A 15,493-nucleotide genomic window follows, 5' to 3' on the forward strand; every position below is an offset into this window, starting at 1 on the left:
CCCACTGCCCCACTCCCTCCCCATAGCCCACTATCAATCCCAAATAATCCCAAAAGTCCCGCTCGCTCCCGATAGCCCTGTATCAATCCCAATCTAATTCCACTGCCCTGCCATCTCCCCATAGCCCTGTCTGTATGCCAAACTGATCCCAATGCCCCGCTCTCACCTCATAGCCCTGTATCAATCCTAAAGAAATCCCACTAACCCGCTCCATCCCCATAGCCATGTATCAATCTCTCACTAATCCCACTGACCCACTCTCTCCCCATAGCCCTGTACCAATCCCAAACAAATCCCACTAACCCGCTCCATCCCCATAGCCATGTATCGATCTCTAACTAATTCCACTCCCCCGCTCTCTCCCCATAGCCCTGTACCAATCCCCAAACTAATCCCATTGCCCCACTCTCTCCCCATAGACCTGTATTAATCCCAAGCTACTCCCACTGTCCCGCTCTCTCCCTAAAGCCCTGAGTCAGTCCCAAATTAATCCCACTGCCCCGCTCTCACCCCATAGCCCTGCACCAATCTCCAGATTAATCCCAATGCCCCGCTTTCTCCCCATAGCCCTGTATCAATCACAAAATATTCCCAACTACCCCGCTCGGTCCCCATAAACCTGTATGAATCCCAAACGAATTCCAATGCCCTGCTCTCTCCCCATAGCCCTGTATTAATCCCAAACTACTCCCACTGTCCCGCTCTCTCCCTATAGCCCTGAAACAGTCACAAACTAATCCCACTACCCCGCTCTCACCCCATAGCCCTGCACCAATTCCCAGACTAATCCCAATGCCCCGCTCTATCCCCATAGCCCTGTATCAATCCCAATCATATATCACTGCCCCGCTCTCTCCCCATAGCCCTGTATCAATCACAAACGAATCCCACTGCCCCATCTGCAAATAGCTCTGTATCAATCCCAAACTAATCCCACTGCCCCGCTCTCTCCCCATAGCCCTGTATCAATGACAAACTAATCCCACTGCCCGTTGCCCAATAGCTCTGTATCAATCACAAACTGTTCCCACTGCCCCTCTCTCTCCCCATAGCCCTTTATCAATCCCAGAATAATCCCACTGCCCCGCTCCCTCCCCATTGCCCTGTATCAATCACTAACTAATCCCACTGCCCCACTCTCTCCTCATAACCCTCTATTAATCCCAAACTAATCACACTGCCACACTCTCTCCCCATAGCCCTGCGTCAATCCCAGGCTAAATCCACTGCCCCGCTCTCTCCCCATATCCCTGTTTCAAGCACAAACTAATGACACTGCCCTTCTCTCCCCATAGCCCTGTATCAAACCCCAAACTAATCACACTGCCCCCCACTCTCTGCATAGACCTGTATCAATCCCAAACTATTCCCACTGCCCCACTCTCTCCCCAAAGCCCTGTATCAATCAGAGATTAATCCCACTGCCCTGCTTGCAACCCATAACCCTTTATTAATCACAAACTATTCCCACTGCTACGCTCTCTCCACATAGCCTTGTGTGAATCCCGAGATGCATCTCGCTGACCCGCGTTCTCCCCACAGCCCTCTATCAATCCCCAAACTAATCCCACTGCCACGCGTTCTCTCCATAATCCTGCATCAATACCAAACTATTCCCACTGCCCTCTTTCTCCCCATAGCCCGGTATCAATCCCCAAACTAATCCCACTCACCCACTCTCTCACTATTGCCCTGTTTCAATCCCAAACTATTAACATTGCCCCTCTCTCTCCCCATAACTCTGCATCAATCACAACCTAATCCCACTGCCCGGCTCCATCCCCATAGCCCTGTATCATTCCCCAAACTAATCCCATTGCCCCGCTCTCTCCCCATAGACCTGTATCAATCCCCAACTAATCCCACTACACCCTCTCATCCCATAGCCCTGCATCAAACCCAAAGTAATCTCATTACCCCGCTCTATCCCCATAGCCCTGTATCTAACCCAACTAATCCCACTACCCCGCTCTGTTGCCATAGCCCTGTATCAATCCCAAACTAATCCCACTGCCCTGCTCTCTCCCCATACACCTATATCAGTCCAAAACTAATCCGGCTGCCCCGCTCACTCCGCATAGCCCTGTATCATTCCCGAACTAATTCCACAACCCCGCTCCATCTCCATAGCCCTGTATCAATCACTAAACTAATCCCACTACCCCGCTCTATTGCCATAGCCCTGTATCAATCACAAACTAATCCCACTGCCCTGCTCTCTCCCCATAGCCCTATATCAGTCCAAAAACAATCCCGCTTCGCTGCTCACTCCGCATTGCCCTGTATCATTCCCAAACTAATCCCACAACCCCGCTCCATCTCCATAGCCCTGTATCAATCTCTAACTATTTGCACTACCCCGCTCTCCCCCCATGGTCCTGAACCAAACCCCAAACTAATCCCAATGCCCCGCTCTCAACCCAAAGCCCTGTATCAATCCCAACATATTCGCAATGCCCCGTTCTCAACCCAAAGTCCTGTATCAATCCCAAACTACTCCCACTGCCCCGCTCTCTCCCCATTGCCCTGTATCAATACCAGATTAATCCCAATGCCCGCTCTGTCCCCATAGACCTGTATCAATCACAAACTAATCCCACTGTTCTGATCTTTCCCCAAAACTCTGTATCAATCACAAACTAATCAGATTGCCCCTCTCTCCCCATAGGCCTGTATCAATCCCCGTTCTCTCTGCATAGCCCTGTATCAATACGAAACAATTCCACTGCCCCGCTTCTCCCCATAGCCCTGAATCAATCTCAAACTAATCCCACTGCCCTGCTCACACCCCTTAGCCATTCATCAATCCCAAACTTTTCCCACTGCCCAGCTCTCTCCACATAGACCTGTTTAAATCCCGAGACTAATATCCCTGCCCCGCGTTCTCCCCATAGCCCTCTATCATTCCCCAAACTAATCCCACTGCCACGCATTCTCCTCATAATACTGTATCAATCCCAAACTATTCCAACTTCCCGCTTTCTCACCATACACCTGTATCATCCCCAAACTAATCCCACTGACCGACTCTATTCAAATTGCCCTGTTTCAATCTTAAATTATTACCACTGCCCCTCTCTTTCCCCATAGCCCTGTATCAATCACAAACTAATCACACTGCCCCACTCCATTGCCATACCACTGTATCAATCTCAAACTAATCCCAGTACCCCGCTCTCTCCCCATAGCCCTGTATCAATCCACAAACTAAACCCACTGCCCCGCTCTCTCCCCTAGCCCTGTATCAATCTCAAACTAATCCCATTGCCCCGCTCTCTCCCCATAGCACTGTACCAATCCCTAACTAATCCCACTGACCCTCTCTCTCCCTATAGCCCTCTATCAATCCCAAACCAATACCACTGTCCCCCACTCTCCCCATAGTCGTGTATCAATCCCCAAACTAATCCCACTGCCCCAATCTCTCCCCGTAGCACTATATCAATTCCAAACTATTCCCACTGCCACACGCTCTCCACATAGCCCTGTATCAATCTCAAACTTATCCCAATGCCCTGCTCACAACCCATAGCCCTGTATCAATCGCAAACTCACCCCACTGCCACACTCTCACCCCATAGCCCTGTATCAATCCCAGACTAATCCCACTGCCCCGCTACATCCCCATTGCCCTGTTTCAATCACTAACTAATCCCACTGCCCCACTCTCTCCTCATAGCCCTGTATTAATCCAAAACTAACCCTACTGCCCACTCTCTCCCCATAGGCCAGTATCAATCCGAAAAAAATCCCCCTGCCCAGCACTCTCCCCATTTCCCCGTAGCGATCCTAAACTAATCACAATGCCCCGCTCTCTCCTCATAGCCCTGTATCAATCACAAAATAGTGCCAATGCCCCGCTCTCTCCCCATAGCACTGTATGAATCTCAAACTAATCCCACTGCCCTGCTCACAACAAATAGCCCTTTATCAATCCCAAACCATTACCACTGCCCCGCTCCCTCCATATAGACCTGTGCCAATCCTAAACTATTCCCACTGCCCCACTCTCGCCATAACCCTGTAACAATTCCCTAACTAATCCCACTGCCCCGCTCTCTCCCCATAGTCGTGTATCAATCACCAAACTAATCCCACTGGTACGCTCTCTTCCCATTGCCCTGTGTCAATCCCCAAACAAATCCCACTGCCCCACTGTTCCCCATAGTCCTGTGTCAATCCTCAAACTGATCCCACTGCTTCGCTCTCTTCCAATAGCCCTGTATCAATCACAAGCTAATCGCATTTCCCGCTCTCTCCCCATAGCCCTGTTTCAATCACAAACTAATCCCACTGCCCCTCTCTCCCCATAGACCTGTATCAATCACCAAACTAATCACACTACCTCGCTCTCTCCCCATAACCCTGTATCAAACCCAAACTATTCCCACTGCCCCGCTCTCTCCACATAGCTCTGTGTGCATCACGAGACTAACCCCACTGCCCCACGTTCTCCCGATAGCCCTGTATCAATCCACAACCTAAGCCCACTGCCTCGCGTTCTCCCTATAATCCTGTATCAATCCCAAAATATTCCCACTGCCCCACTCTCTCCCAATTGCCCAGTTTCAATCTCAAACTAGTAGCACTGCCCCCTCTTTCTTCATAGCTCTGTATCAATCACAAATTAATCCCACTGCCCCGCTCTCCCCTCTAAGCCCTGTAGTAATCCCAAATTTAATCCACTACTCCTCTCATTCCCCATAGCCATGTATCAATCCCAAACTAATCCCAATGCCTCCCTCTCTCCCCATAGCCCTGCCTCAATCACAAACTAACCCCACCGCCCCGTTCTCTCCCCATAGCCCTGTATTCATCCCAAACGAATCCGACTGCCCCGCTCTCACCCCATAGCCCTGTATAAATCCTAAACTTATGTCACTACCCCGTCTATCCCCATAGCCCTGTAACAATCCCAAAACAATCCCAACAGCCCCGCTCACTCCCCATATCACTGTATAAATCCCAAAATAATTCCACTGCCCTGCTCTCACCCCATAGCACTGCATCAATCCCAAGCTAATCCCAATGCCCCGGCTCTCCCCATAGCCCTGTATCAATCCCCAAACTAATCCCACTGCCCCTACCTTTCCCCATAGCCCTGTATCAATCTAAAACTAATCCCACTGCGCCACTCTCGCCCATAGCACTGTATCTATCCCAAACTAATCCCACTGCCCCGCTCTCCCTCTATAGCCCTGTATCAATCCCAAACTAATCCCTATGCAACGCTCGCTCCCCATTGCTCTGTATCAATCCGCAAACAAATCCCACTGCCCCGCTCTCTCCCCATAGCCCTGTATCAATACCAAACTAATCCCACTGACCCGCTCTCTCCCCATAGCCCTTTACCAATCAAAAAATAATCCCAACTGCCCCGCACGATCCATAATGCACCATGTCAATCCGAAACTAATCCCAGTGTCCCACTCTCACCCCGTGGCCCTGTATCAATCACAGACAAATCCCATCGTCCAACACTCTCCTCATAGCTCTGTATCAATACCTAACTAATCACACTGCCCTGCTCTCTCCCCATAGTCCTTTATCAATCCCAAACTAATCCAATTGCCCTGCTCGCACCCCATATCCCTGTATCAATCCCAAACCAATCCCACTGCCCCGCTCTCTCCCCATAACTCTGTATCAATCCCAATGTATTCCCACTGCGCAGCTCTCTCCCAATAGCCATGTACCAATCTCCAACGTAATGCCACTGCCCTGCTCTCTCCCCATAAATCTGTATCAATCACAACCTAAGCCCACTGCCCTGCTCTCTCCCCATTGCCCTGCATCAATCCCAAACAAATTCCATTACCCCGCTCTATCCCCATAGCCCTGTATCAAGCCCAAATAAATCCCACTACCCCGCTCTATTGCCATAGCCCTGTATCAATCCCAAACTAATCCAACTGCCCTGCTCTCTCTCCATAGCCGTAAATCAGTCCCAAACTAATCTCGCTGCCCCGCTCCATCCCCATAGCCATGTATCAATCCCTAACTAATCCCACTGCCCCGCTCTCTCCCCATAGACCTGTACCAATCCCCAAACTAATCCCATTGCCCCGCTCTCTCCCCATAGCCCTGTATCATTCCCAAACTACTCCCACTGTCCTGCTCTCTCCCAAAAGCCCTGAAGCATTCCCAAACTAATCCCACTGCCCCGCTCTCACCCCATAGCCCTGCACCAATCCCCAGACTAATCCCACTGCCCTGCTCTCTCCCCATAGCCCTGTATCAATCACAAAATAATCCCAACTACCCCGCTCGCTCCCCATAACACTGTATGAATCCCAAAATAATTCCAATGCCCTGCTCTCTCCCCATAGCCCTGTGTCAATCTCAACCGAATCCCACTGCCCCATCTCCACATAGCTCTGTATCAATGACAAACTAATCCCACAGCCCCGTCTCCCCATAGCTCTGTATCAATCACAAACTATTCCCACTGCCCCTCTCTCTCCCCATATCCCTGTATCAATCCCAGACTAATCCCACTGCCCCGCACGCTCCCAATTGCCCTGTAACAATCACTAACTAATCCCACTGCCCCACTCTCTCCTCATAGCCCTGCATTAATCCCAAACTAATCACACTGCCACGCACTCTCCCCATAGCCCTGCATCAATCCCAGACTAATGACATTGCCCCTCTCTCCCCATAGCCCTGTATCAATCCCCAAACTAATCACACTGCCCCCCACTCTCTGCATAGACCTGTATCAATCCCAAACTATTGCCACTGCCCCGCTTTCTCCCCAAAGCCCTGTATCAATCTGAAATTAATCCCACTGCCCTGCTTCCAACGCATTGACCTTTATCAATCACAAACTATTCCCACTGCCGCGCTCTCTCCACATAGCCCTGTGTGAATCCCAAAATACTGCCAATGCCCCGCTCTCTCCCCATAGCGCTGTACAAATATCAAACTAATCCCACTGTGCTGCTTGCAACAAATAGCCCTTTATCAATCCCAAACCATTACCACTGCCCCACTCCCTCCATATAGACCTGTGCCGATCCTAAACTATTCCCACTACCCCGCTCTATCCCCATAGCCCTGTATCTATCCCAAACTAATCCCACTGCCCTGCTCTCTCCCCATACCCCTATATCAGTCCAAAACTAATCCCGCTGCCCCGCTCACTCCGCATAGCCCTGTATCATTCCCAAACTAATCCCACAACCCCGCTCCATCTCCATAGCTCTGTATCAATCCCTAAACTAATACCACTACCCCGCTCTATTGCCATAGCCCTGTATCAATCACAAACCAATCGCACTGCCCTGCTCTCTCCCCATAGACCTATATCAGTCCAAAAACAATCCCGCTGCCCTGCTCACTCCGCATAGCCTTGTATCATTCCCAAACTAATCCCACAACCCCGCTCCATCTCCATAGCCCTGTATCAATCCCTATCTAATCCCACTACCCCGCTCTCTCCCCATAGTCCTGAACTAATCCCCAAACTAATCCCAATGCCCCGCTCTCAACCCAAAGCCCTGTATCAATCCTAAAATAATCCCAATTCCCCGCTCTCAACCCAAAGCCCTGTCTCAAACCCAAACTACTCCCACTGCCCCGCTCTCTCCCCATTGCCCTGTATCAATACCAGATTAAACCCAATGCCCGCTCTGCCCCCATAGACCTGTATCAACCACAAACTAATCCCACTGCCCCGATCTTTCCCCATAGCTCTGTATCAATCACAAACTAATCACATTGCCCCTCTCTCCCCATAGGCCTGTATCAATCCCCGTTCTCTCTGCATAGCCCTGTATCAATACGAAACACATCCACGGCCCCGCTTCTCCCCATAGCCCTGAATCAATCTCAAACTAATCCCACTGCCCTGCGCACAACCTTAGCCCTTTATCAATCCCAAACTTTTCCCACTGCCCAGCTCTCTCCACATAGACCTGTTTGAATCCCGAGACTAATATCACTGCCCCGCGTTCTCCCCATAGCCCTCTATCAATCCCCAAACTAATCCCACTGCCACGCATTCTCCTCATAATACTGTATCAATCCCAAACTATTCCAACTGCCCGCTTTCTCACCATAGACCTGTATCAATCTCCAAACTAATCCTACTGACCGACTCTATTCAAATTGCCTGTTTCAATCCTAAATTATTACCACTACCCCTCTCTTTCCCCATAGCCCTGTATCAATCACAAACTAATCACACTGCCCCACTCCATCGCCATGCCCCTCTATCAATCCCAAACTAATCCCAGTACCCCGCTCTCTCCCCATAGCCCTGTAACAATCCACCAACTAAATCAGCTGCCACGCTCTCTCCCCTAGCCCTGTATCAATCCCAAACTAATCCCATTGCCCCGCTCTCTCCCCATTGCACTGTACCAATCCCAAAACTAATCCCACTGCCCCGCTCTCTCCCCATAGCCCTCTATCAAGCCTAAAATAATCCCACTGCCCCGCTCTTTCCCCATAGCCCTGTATCAATCCCTAACTATTCCCACTGACCATCTCTCTACCCATAGCCCTGTACCAATTCTAAACTAATCCCACTGCCCCTCTCTCTCCCCATAGGTCTGTATCAATCCCCAAACTAATCCCACTGCCCCACTCTCTCGCTATAGCCCTCTATCAATCCCAAACTAATACCACTGTCCCGCACTCTCCCCATAGCCGTGTATCAATCCCCAAACTAATCCCACTGCCCCAATCTCTCCCCGTAGCACTATATCAATTCCAAACTATTCCCACTGCCACACGCTCTCCACATAGCTCTGTATCAATCACAAACTATTCTCACTGCCCCTCTCTCTCCTCATAGCCCTGTATTAATCCCAGACTAATGCCACTGCCCCGCTCACTCCCCATTGCCCTGTAACAATCAGTAACTAATCCCACTGCCCCACTCTCTCCTCATAGCCCTGCATTAATCCCAAACTAATCACACTGCCACGCTCTCTCCCCATAGCCCTGCGTCAATCCCAGTCTAAACCCACTGCCCAGCTCTCTCCCCTTATCCCTGTTTCAAGCACAAACTAATGACACTGCCCCTCTCTCCCCAAAGCGCTGTATCAATCCACAAACTAATCACACTGCCCCCCACTCTCTGCATAGACCTGTTTCAATCCCAAACTATTCCCACTGCCCCGCTTTCTCCCCAAAGCCCTGTATCAATCTGAAATTAATCCCACTGCCCTGCTTGCAACCCATAGCCCTTTATCAATCACAAACTATTCCCACTGCCGCGCTCTCTCCATATAGCCCTGTGTGAATCCCGAGACACACCGCACTGCCCCGCACTCTCCCCATAGCCCTCTATCAATCCCCAAACTAATCCCAATGCCACGCTTTCTCTCCATAATGCTGTATCCATCCCAAACTATTCCCACTGCCCCCTTTCTCCCCATATCCCGGTATCAATCCCCAAACTAATCCCATTCCCCCACTCTCTAACTATTTCCCTGTTTCAATCCCAAACTATTAACATTGCCCCTCTCTCTACCCATAACTCTGCATCAATCACAACCTAATCCCACTGACCTGCTCCATCCCCATAGCCCTGTAAAAATCCCAAACTAATCCCACTGCCCCGCTCTCTCCACATAGCCCACTATCAATCCCAAAATAATTCCTATGCCCCTCTATCTCGCCATAACCCTGTATCAATCACAAAGTAAACCCACTGCCCCGGTCTCTCCTCATAGCCCTGTATCAATCCCCAAACTAATCCCACTAGCCCGCTCTATCCCCATAGCCCTGTAACAATCACAAACAAATCCCACTGCCCCGCTCTCTCCCCATAGCCCACTATCAATCCCAAAATAATCACATTGCCCCGCTCTCTGCCCATAGCCCTGCATCAATCGCAAACTAATCCCACTACCCCGCTCTCTCCCCATAGCCCTGTATCAATCCCCAAACTACTCCAACTAGCCCGCTCTACCCCATAGCCCTGTAACAATCCAAAACTAATCCCACTACCCCGCTCTCACCCCATAGCTCACTTTCAATCCCAAAATAATCCCACTGCCCCGCTCTCTCCCCATAGCCCACTATCAATCCCAAAATAATCACATTGCCCCGCTCTCTGCCCATAGCCCTGTATCAATCCCAAACTAATCCCACTGCCCCGCTCTCTCCCCATTACTCTGATTCAATCAGAAACTATTACCACTGCCCCTTTCTTTCCTCATAGCTTTGTATCAATCACCAACTAATCCCACCGCCCGCTCTATCCCCATAGCCCTGTATAAATCCCAAACATATCCCACCGCCCGCTCTATCCCCATATCCCTGTCTCAATCCCCAGCTAATACCACTGCCCCGCTCTCTCCCCATTGCCCTGTATCAATCCCAAAATAATCCCAGTGCCCTGCTGCATCCCCATAGCCCTGTACCAATCACTAACTATTCCCACTGCCCCGCTCTCTCTCCATAGCCCTGTATAAATCACTAGCCAATCCCACTGCCCCGCTCTCTCCCCATAGCTCTGTATCAATGCCAATATAATCACAAATGCCCCGCTCGCTCCCTATAGCCCTGTATAAATCCCAAACTAATTCAACTGCCCTGCTCCCTCCCCATAGCCCTGTAGCAATCCCAAACTAATTCCACTGCCCCGTCTCCCCTTAGCCCGGTATCAATCACAATCTAATCGCACTCTCCTGTCTCCCCATAGCCCGGTATCAATCCCAGACTAATCCCAAGGCCCCGCTCTCTCCCCATAGCCCTGTAGCAGTCGCAAACTAATTTTGCTGCCCTGTCTCCCCATAGCCCGCTATTAATCACAAACTAATCGCATTCTCCCGTCTCCCCATAGCACGGTATCAATCCCAGACTAATCCCAATGCCCCGCGATCTCCCCATATCCCTGTTTCAATCTCAAACTAATCTCACTACCCCGCTCTCTCCCCATAGCCCTGCATCAATCCCAAACTATTCCCACTGACCCGCTCTCTCCCCATACCCGTGTATCAATCCCACACTAATCCCACTAATCCGCTCTATCCCCATAGCCCTGTATAAATACCAAACTTATCTCACTGCCCGCTCTCTCCAAATAGCCGTGTATCAATCCCAAACTAATCCCACTGCCCCGCTCTCTCCCCATAACTCTGTATCAATCCCAAACTAATCCCACTGCCCAGCTCTCTCCCTATAGCCTTGTACCAATCGCTAAACTAATCTCACTGCCCCGCTCTCTCCCCATAGCGCTGCAGCAAACCCAAAGTAATCTCACTACCCCGCTCTATCCCCATAGCCCTGTATCTATCACAAACTAATCCCACTACCCCGCTCTATTGCCATTGCCCTGTATCAATCCCAAACTAATCCCAATGTCCTGCTCTCTCCCCATACACCTATATCAGTGCAAAACTAATCCTGCAGTCCCGCTCACTCTGCATAGCCCTGTATCATTCCCAAACTAATCCCAGAACCCCGCTCCATCTCCATAGCCCTGTATCAATCCCAACTAATCCCACCACCATGCTCTCTCCCCATAGCCCTGAACGAATCCTGTATCAGTCCCCAAACTAATCCCAATGCCCCGCTCTCACCCCAAAGCCCTGTATCAATCCCAAAATAATTCCAACCGCCCCACTCTATTGCCATAGTCCTGTATCAATCACAAACTAATCACATTGCTCCTCTCTCCCCATAGCCCTGTATCAATCCCCAAACTAATCCCACTGCCCCATTCTCTCTGCAAAGCCCTGTATCAATACGAAACAATTCCACTGCCCCGCTTCTCCCCATAGCCCTGAATCAATCTCAAACTAATCCCACTGCCCTGCTCACACCCCTTAGCCCTTTATCAATCCCAAACTTTTCCCACTGCCCAGCTCTCTCCACAGAGACCTGTTTGAATCCCGAGACTAATATCACTGCCCCGCATTCTCCCCATAGCCCTCTATCAATCCCCAAACTAATCTCACTGCCACGCATTCTCCCCATAATCCTATATCTAACCTAAACTATACCAACTGCCCGCTTTCTCCCCATACACCTGTATCAATTCCCAAACTAATCCCACTGACCGACCCTATTCAAATTGCCCTGTTTCAAGCCTAAATTATTACCACTGCCCCTCTCTTTCCCCATAGCCCTGTATCAATCACAAACTAATCACACTGCCCCGCTCCATCGCCGTACACCTGTATCAATCCCAAACTAATCCCAGTATCCCGCTTTCTCCCCATAACCCTGTATCAATCCACAAACTAAACCCACTGCCCCGCTCTCCACTAGCCCTGTATCAATCCCAAACTAATCCCATTCCCCTGCTCCATCCCCATAGCCCTATTTCAATCCCAAACTAATCCCACTTCCCCGCTCTCTCCCCATAGCCCTGTACCAATCCCCAAACTAATCCCACTGCCCCGCTCTCTCCCTATAGCCCTGTATCAATCCCAAACTAAGCCCACTGCCCCGCTCTCTCCCCATAGCCCTGTATCAATCCTAAACTAATCCCACTGCCCCGCTCTCTCCCCATAGCCCTGTATCAATCCCTAATTAATCCCACTGACCCGCTCCCTCCACATAGTCCTGTACCAATTCCAAACTAATCCCACTGCCGCTCTCTCTCCCCATAGGCCTGTATCAATCCCCAAACTATTCCCACTGCCCCACTCTCTCCCTATAGCCCTCTATCAATCCCAAACTAATACCACTGTCTCGACTAATGCCACTGTCCCGCACTCTCCCCATAGTCGTGTATCAATCCCCAAACTAATCCCACTGCCGCAATCTCTCCCCATAGCGCTATATCAATTCCAAGCTATTCCCACTGCCACACACTCTCCACATAGACCTGTGTGAAAGCCAAACTATACCCTATATCAATCCCAATATAATCCCCACTTCCCTGCTCGCTCCCCAATGCCCTGAATCAATGCCAATCTAATCCCACTGCCACTCTCTCTCCTCATAGCCCAGTATCAATCCCAAACTAATCCCGCTGCCCCACTCCCTCCCCATAGCCCAGTATCCATCCCAAATTAATCACAATGCTCCGTTCTCCCCCATAGCCCTGAATCAATCCCAAAATATTGCCACTGCCCCGCTCTCTCCCCATAGCCCTGTATCAATCACAAACTTATCCCAATGCCCTGCTCACACCCCATAGCCCTTTATCAATCCCAAACATATCACATTGCCCTGCTTTCTCCCCATAGCCCTGTATCAATCTCAAGCTAATCCCACTGCCCCGCTCGTTCCACATATCACTCTATAAATCCCAAACTAATTCCACTTCCCTGCGCTCTCCCCATAGCCGTGCATCATTCCCTAACTAATTCCACTGCCCTGCTCTCTCCCCATAGCCCTGTATCAATCTAAAACTAATCCCATTGCCCTGCTCTCTCCCCATAGCCCTGTATCAATCACGTACTAATCCCACTGCCCCGCAATCTCCCCACAGCCCTGTTTCAATCCACAGACTAATACCACTGCCCCGCTCTCTCCCCATAGCCCACTCTCAATCCCAAAATAAACCCACTGCCCCGCTCTCTCCCCATAGCCCTGTATCATTCCTAAACTAATCCCACTTCCCCATTCTCTCCCCATAACTCTGTGTCAATCACAAACTAATACCACTTCCGCTCTCTTTCCCCATAGCTCTGTATCAATCCCGAACTAATCTCACTGCCCGACTCTATCCCCATAGCCCTGTATCAATCCCAAACTAATCCCACTGCCCCGCTCTGTCCTCATATCGCTGTATCAATCCCAAACTAATCACATGGCCATACTCGCACCCTATAGCCCTTTAACAATCCCAAACTCATACCACTGCCCCACTCTCTCCCCGTAGCCCTGTATCAATCCCAAACTAAGCCCACTGCTGCGCACTCTCCCCATAGCCCTGTATCAATCCCTAAACTAATCCCACTGCCCCGCTCTCTCCCCATAGCCCACTCTAAATCCCAAACTATTCCCACTGAACCACTCTCCTCCATAGCCCTGTATCAATCACAAACTAATCCCACTGCTCCGCACACACCCCATAGCCCTGTATCAATACCCGACTTATCCCACTGCCCCGCTCACTCCCCATAGCCGTGTTTCAATCCCCAAACTAACCCCACTGCCCCGCTCTCTCTCTATAGTTCTGTATCAATCCCCAAACTAATCCCACGGCCCCACTCTCTCCACATAGCCCTATATCAATCTCCAAAATAATCACATTGCCTCGCTCTTTCCCATAGCCCTGTGTCAATGCTAACCAATCGCACTGCCCCTGCTCTCCCCCCATAGCCCTGTATCAATCGTAAACTAATCCCCCTGCCCTGCTCTCTTTGCATAGCCTTTATTAATCCCAAACTATTCCCATTGCACCACTCTCCCCCCATTTCCCTGTATCAATCCGGAACTAATCCCAATGATCCTCTCTCATTCCATAGCCCTGTCTCAAATCACAAACTAATCCCAACGCCCTGCCTTCTCCCCATAGCCGTGTATCTAGCCACAAACTAATGCCACTGCCCCTTCTCTCTCCCCATAGCCCTGTATCAATCTAAAACTATTCCCATTGCCCCGCATTCTCCACATAGACCTGTGCCAATCCTAAACTATTCTGACTGCCCCACTCTCCCCATAGCCCTGTGTCAATCCCAAACTAATTCCACTGCCCCGCTCTCTCCCCATAGCCTGTATCAATCTTCATTCAAATCCCACTGCCCTTCTCTCCCCATAGCCCTGTACCAATCCCCAAACTAACCTCACTGCCCCCACTCTCTCCCCATAGCCCTGCACCAATCCCAAACTAATCTTCCTGCCCTGCTCGCACCCATATCCCTTTATTATTCCCAAACAATTCCCACTGCCCCACTCTCTCCACATAGCCCTGTACCAATCCAAAACTAATCCCACTGCCCCGCTCTCTACCCATAGCCCTGTATCAATCCCCAAACTAATCCCACTGCCCAGCTCTCTCACCATAGCCCTGTATAAATCACACACTAGTCCCACTGCCCCACTCTCTCCCCATAGTCCTGTATCAACCCCCAAACCAATCTCACTGCCCTGCTGTCTCCCCATAGCTTTTTATCAATCCCAAACTAATCCCACTGACCCGCTCTGTCAACATAGCCCTGCATGAATTCCAAACTAATCCCACTGCCCCGATCTCTCACCAAGCCCTGTATCAATACTAAACTAATCACACTGCCCCACTCTCTCCCCATAGCCCTGTATCAATTCCAAACTAATCCCACTGACCCGCTCTCTCCACATAGCCCTGTACCAATTCCAAACTAATCCCATGCCCCACTCTCTCCCCATAGGCCTGTATCAATCCCCAAACTAATCCCACTGCCCCACTCTCTCCCTATAGCCCTATATCTATCCCAAACTAATCCCACCCTCCCGCACTCTCCCCATAGTCCTGTATCAATTCCCAAACTATTACCAGTGCCCCGCGCTCTCCACTTAGCCCTGTGTGAAAGCCAAACTATTCCCAATGCCCCACTCTCCACCTATAGCCCTATATCAATCCCAAGATTATCTCAAC

Source organism: Somniosus microcephalus, unplaced genomic scaffold, assembly GCF_052327205.1.
Source record: "Somniosus microcephalus isolate GS21.2 unplaced genomic scaffold, FLI_Smic_1.0 unresolved_chr2, whole genome shotgun sequence".
Lineage (NCBI taxonomy): Eukaryota > Metazoa > Chordata > Chondrichthyes > Squaliformes > Somniosidae > Somniosus > Somniosus microcephalus.